The sequence below is a fragment of the Adiantum capillus-veneris genome, chromosome 13 (assembly GCF_014529385.1).
Source record: "Adiantum capillus-veneris isolate H3 chromosome 13, ASM1452938v2, whole genome shotgun sequence".
In the NCBI taxonomy this organism is placed as follows: domain Eukaryota; kingdom Viridiplantae; phylum Streptophyta; class Polypodiopsida; order Polypodiales; family Pteridaceae; genus Adiantum; species Adiantum capillus-veneris.
Genome location: NC_140943.1, coordinates 127,449,596 through 127,456,270, shown reverse-complemented (window position 1 = coordinate 127,456,270; position 6,675 = coordinate 127,449,596).

The following is a 6,675-nucleotide window of genomic DNA, read 5'->3' as shown; positions in this document are numbered from 1 at the left end:
TGATATATACTAAATGGTAGCCTCTTAGCATGTCTCTCACTTTGTTGTATGTTGCACATTTGTGAGGTCCCCATTATGATGAAAAGTTAGAAGTGTGCACATTCTTGGTGGGATTTTGGCTTAAAGGTTGAAGTGTCCATTGTTGTGATCATGATGATAGTGAGCTAATTCATGTGCCCAACTTTGGGGTTTGAGTAATCTTTACTAGGAAATATGTCTTAGATTATATATCATGTAGATACTTTATTCTAGAGAATGATTGATTGGTGTTGGCCAATGGCCGATCAGTCAATGATCGGTGGTTGGTTTGGACCATGGTCAATGGTCATGGTGGCTAGCCACAAACAAGCGGCGTGTAGTCAATGCCGCCCAAACCATCCATGTTTTTCTAAGTGGCCACTTCCGTGAGCCAATGCATCCAACGCTATCATATCTAGCCCATAATACTTGTATCCCTTTTAAGTGGCCATGTAGCTCTATCTTGAGAGTGCATGGATGGACAATGCCAACACATTGTATCGATTTGCTACTAAAAAACATTTGATTCTCTCTATTGTCTAATTCTTAGTGTCTCTCTACTCTCATTTATTTTTTTGCAACCCCAATACCCACATGCCCATATGTTTCACTCTCCTTATATAGAGATTTTGAAGCATGATTTGAGACCAATATTGACATGAAAAACCAAATAAGCCAAAGCTAAAGCAGCAGAGTCTTTTATGGAGAGTTTAGCATTGACGTCCACAGGAGTACTCATAGGCTTGCAATTCGACATTCAAATGCTTTTATCATTTTTGTTGCATACTCTTGTTGAGAAATACAAATGCCTTTTGAAGTTTGCCATACCTCAATTGCCAAGTATGTCATCTTAAACTCTTGTGAGTTTCACTCAAGTCATAAACACTATAAATATAATAATAAATAAATCTCATTCTTCCCTGGTACAGCTAAGATCTTTGAAAATTTTGTTTTTTCTTTTATACCATGCTCTTGATGTCTATCTTAAGGATATACACAACCTTTTTTGAATTTTCAAAACTTAGTTTTAAGTACGACAACTCAAACCCTAGTGATTGAGCTACATATATCCTCCTTGAGATGTTTATTTAGAAAAGTTGATTTCACATCCATTTGGAAAATAGATTCATTTTCAACATCCAGTGAAAGTAATGTACAAATAGTGATTACCAAGTTGTTGGAGCAAAAATTTCACTAACATTAAGGCCTTCAAATTGTGAAAAATCTTGTGCTATTAACCTAGTACTAGCTGGATAGTGATTATGCAAGTTATTGGAGCAAAACTTTCCAGTGAAAGTAATGTACAAATAGTGATTACCAAGTTGTTGGAGCAAAAATTTCACTAACATTAAGGCCAGTGAAAGATAGATTCATTTTCAACATCCAGTGAAAGTAATGTACAAAGAGTGATTACCAAGTTGTTGGAAAATAGATTCATTTTCAACATCCAGTGAAAGTAATGTACAAATAGTGATTACCAAGTTGTTGGAGCAAAAATTTCACTAACATTAAGGCCTTCAAATTGTGAAAAATCTTGTGCTATTAACCTAGTACTAGCTGGATAGTGATTATGCAAGTTAGTGGAGCAAAACTTTCACTAACATCAAGAACTTAAAACTTTGTGAAAATCTTGTGCTACTAGCCTTGCTTTATATTTTTATAGTAGTCCATTAGTGTTTTACTTGTCCTACCAAATCCACTTTCTATCAATGACCTTCGTCATTATCGGTAAATCCGTTAGATACCAATTGTTCTTCATAATGCTATCATACACATCTTGCATTGGTTCTTCCCACTTTTAATTAGCCTCCAAAGATGCGTTCTTTATAGATCCCATGATCTCATCCATCAGAGGCATGTTGATAATGTATTCATAGACTCTTTTCTACTCCTCTATTCTCCCCGGTGTGGATTGCTTGAGGCAATTTTCAGATTTGCTAGTGCTATGTTATGGTTGCAATGATTGTTTCTAGGCATTAGATGGGTCCTAATTTTCCGCCTTTAGATGATTTGGGTCTCCACTTGTTGCCTCTAGCCATCCATGCTGGTGTGGATGGCTTGAGGCAATGGATATGAACTAAAGAAAATATTCTTTTTGTCTCTTGCCTCAGCTAGAGTGTCACATTTAATCTATCAACGCCGTCATGGATGGATTGAGGCAATTGATAACATCTGAAGAGATTTTTTTTGTGTGTATCATCTCCCTACCTCTAGCCATCTACATCGGCAGCTTGAAGAAATTTAAAAGCCCTCATTAATTTGTTAATTGGACATAGAAACAATAACTCCAATTTTGTTACCCAATTATTGTTGAAATAAATTGATGATGTGGGATTGGGGTTATATACTTTCCATGAACATAGGGTAATGTTAAGAAAAGCTGCGTAAACTTGCCTACTTCACTAAGGTTAAAGTTGGCCCAGAATCTTCTTTTACATAAGGCAACAACATGTTTATTTGTATTTGCACCAAGTAATGGGATATGCCAACATACAACTTAACCAAGACTTGAAGACTAAGACTTTATCTTATTTGGCCTATGAAATAGCTTCACATATTACATGGCTGTCTTCTTTACGTCTCAAGCCACTGTCTCTAGCCATCCATGCTGGCATGGATGGCTAGAGGTTTTGAGTGATATTGAGTGGGTTATGTGTTTCAAGTTTTTGTTGTTCCTTGTTAGCAAAAGTTATCTTTTAGGCTACACGATAGTTACTAGGAGAAGTATTTATATTATCTACATTGTGGAGAGTCCCTCACATTCTCTTTCAAAATTGCCAAACTCTTAATGCATGCCCATTTATGGATTTCCTATTACTACAGCCTTTAGGGCTAGCGTTTACCATCTTGTGTGGATCCATATACATGAGTACTTTTCAAGGGATTTATTTTTTTGAATTCCCATTTGATGGATCTCTCTCGGCTTCAAGTGATATGCCCCTTTGGGACATGTGTACATAGATCATGTTTGTGCAGGCATTCAACTTGCAAATTTGAAATTTTCAAACTTTGGATGGTTGTTAATTATGGTTTCCATGGCAAGTTTGCGCTCCTATTGGATGTTTGGACAATGAGTGACTACTGTTTGTGTGTCCACTATTTTAATTTTGGAAGCCAAAATCGGATATCGATTGGTTGGGCTGCAAGGTTTTTTTGTGCATCTGAGATGGATATTGATTGTTGCATCATTGTGTTCCATCATGGAGCTTATATGTATTTCAAGAGATTTTGTTGTCATGTTAAGTTAATGTCTTCTAAATATGCACTTTTTCTTAAGTCGTCATTGTGTATTATTGTATCATTGTCCTAATTGCTATGCATTGTGATGCAGTGTCATTAGTCTCTCCTACTTATGGTGCATAGGGCTGGCATGTAGCCACCTTGCTCTGTGTTCGAGAGCTTGCCCATATTTAGTTGAATCAATATGGAACCTTCAAATTCATTAACGATGCATTACCTCTCAGAGGCCTGCCAAGCTAGATCATCATCAAGTAGCCATGGCGGGGTGGCCTATAGCAGAGTCATTCTTGTAGACATGGAGGTTTTTGTTTGGAGTTAGGATGTTTAATGGCTCTCATATTGGTGGCATGATTTGCTTCAAGATGGGTGCATGCTGCGATTGATATCAATGAGGTTGTGATTTCAAGATGTTTGAAACCATTGATCCGCTCTAAAAATTAGAGTAGAAAGGGAGTCTCCACCTCCCTCGACATTGAAGATGAAGGTGACATGCCATTGCATATTAACCCCTTTGATGATTAGTGAACCTCCCCTCACTTTGTTCCCCCTCTATATTTCATGCTTCCATCTCGTTTTTGTGTTTTCATTTCCTTTTTGGGCTCATTATTTGATATTTATTTATCATTGACATAGATACAAAAAACCAGTATATTATGATATTTTTGTTGGTTCTACGTTGTAGGTTATGTATTGGTTTCATGTTTATTGTGGGACTTACCTTTTTCTTGTCTCATAGTGTATTATTGATGGATGATACGATGTTGTTGGTGGATGATGTAATGTTGACATTCACAAGGAGTGTCGAAGGGACAATGCCTTTATTGATGGACGAGGGTGACTCCTCATAGTGATTAGGAGAATTGCAGCATTTCATGTTTCTGTGAATGACAATGGTTGCATGTTGCTATTTATTTTGATTTTATATTATATATTTTGTCTCTCTGTATTGCATGAGCCCCTCTTTTGGATGCAGGATGTAACAGATGGATTACAATCTAATTCAAGATTTTTTTGAGTGTATGAGCATTGTTAAGTTGCATTTGGGTGTTCTTGAAAGTTTGAACTAAAATTTATAGCATTTATTACTATCGTGGTTTGCATGCTTATATTTTTTAAATATTTAAGCATCATAACTACCTCATACTGCTATAAGAATCTCTCAATTTGGTTTGATTTGTAATGATTGCTCTTCTAATTATTTTCATGATTGTTTAGATCTACATCTCAGTGTTACTCAAAGTTTCAAAATAAATTTTTTACAGTGGATTTTTGTGGATGACAATGCTTGATATAGAACATTGCATAAACATGTCACTAAGCACATGATAGAGTGGGAAACATAACACCACATGAACATAATCATTCATTCATTTTCTCGGGTTTTTGTTTGCTCGAGAGATCTTTCTTGGGCTACGGTAAGACTCAAAGCTCATACAGAGAGCTTTGGAGGATATTTTTTTACTGTGAAAACTCATAAGAAAATATTGCAAGCTAGATTGTAGTGACAAAGTATGATGGCAGATGTTCAATATTTTTCCAAGACATATGATATTCGTCAAAGGATGGTAGACCAACGACATCAATATGGCGCCCTTAACTACCATCAAACCATTAGAAGTATTCATGAAATGGGGATTAGACTTCATGGGCCCCTTCAAGAAGTTGGCACCCCAAAAGAACAAGTACATAGTCATGGAAAGATGCCATGTGAGCAAGTGGCTTGAAGCCAAAGCAATTCCAAATAACACAACAAAATCCATAGCCTGGTTCATTTATGCGTACATTATTTGTCGGTATGGATGTCCTTATAAATAGTCTCAAACCAAGCATTGGCTTCATTATTGAAACTATTTAGATATTGATAGAGATATTTTCCATAAAGCATTGTCAACAACTTATTAGCCTAGATGCAATAGTCAGTAGACTGAAAGCAGTAATAAAACCTTTGAGAATTTTGACCATTTAGAATCGTTTATGGAATAGAAACGGTGGTTCCATTAGAGTTCATAGCTCCCAGTTTATGGATAATTTATGAGCATGGTCTAGATTATGATATCAGTTTGAAGAAAAGATTCAATTACTTACTCAAGTTGGATGAAATTTGACAAAGGTTGTGTTGGAACAAGAAGTGGTGCAACAAAAGAAGGAAGCACTATAATCAAAGTAAACTAAAGGTACAAGAATTTTAGAAGGAAGATTTGGTATTACTATGTCAATCCACCCTTGGACACAAGAATGATGTAGTGATGTATTATATGGATAAATTTAAAGATTCATGTGGGCTAACATACGTATGCTACACAGGTGGAAGAGGATGCGATTCCTAATTTTTATCTAGTCATTTATTCTTTGTACAATAAGATTATGTATATAACTTTTGTAGTCCAATCATAACTTTGCATAAACATACAAATGCTTTATGGGTGGCTTGGGACACTATTTTGACACAATTGAGTAAGAAGGAAAAAGTCACCAGCACTAAAGGAAGATTTGGCAAACTTCAAAGGTATGATGGTTTAGTGGAAGGATTGGTTGGAAAGATTACTTTGTTACACTAATGATCTCCTTCAACTATCTATTTGGCCTTCAAAATTACTCAAAAGGACTTGTCAAACAAAGCCAAACACGATCCCTAGTTCAAAGACAAGTTTTGTTCGAAGCCAGAATTAGAGAAAACAAACTATACCCAACAAGGTGGATGACTATTGATTCTATGTGTCATAAGCTTTCTAGCGCTAGATTAGCTCAAGGAAAGAAAACAATTTATGATCAAGGTATTGGTAATTATTATGAATTAACACAAAATGAACATGAAATGCTCACCTCTTGGAAGGAGGAATTAGAGCAAGAGGCTATCTACATGCCAAGAGAAACAATGTAGCCTTGATTCCCTGTTAGAATCAACTAGTGGTCATAAGCAATGGTTAGCATCTCATTCACAGTGACTTATCAGAGCACTAGGTAATCAAACATGTAGATCACCATCATTGTTCGATAAGAAACCATCTTATTGAAGTTTAAAAAGCTATGATATAGAAATTTTTGACAAGAAGAAAGGCAAAAGAAAACAATGATGTCATTATTGCTTTAAGGAATCATGGTGTGTTTTCTTTCTTCGGAAATCTAGCAATAATATGACCAAATTCAACATGAAGACGGGGATAGTTGTAAAGCAACAGTCAAGAGTTTGTAGTAATTACTAGAATTTTTGGATTTTATTTCATACAGGAGTCATTTGATTTGGAATCTCTAAAATTTTGGACATGCCAAAATTTAAAGAAAGAGTAGGAGAAATATAGAAGGTGGAATAGTCCTGAAGCTGGGAACAATCCATATGAAGCGGCCACCTAAAGATGTAGATAACATGGAGTCAAATACTATATACAATGATAGACAAATCTCCAAAATAGGGTCCAC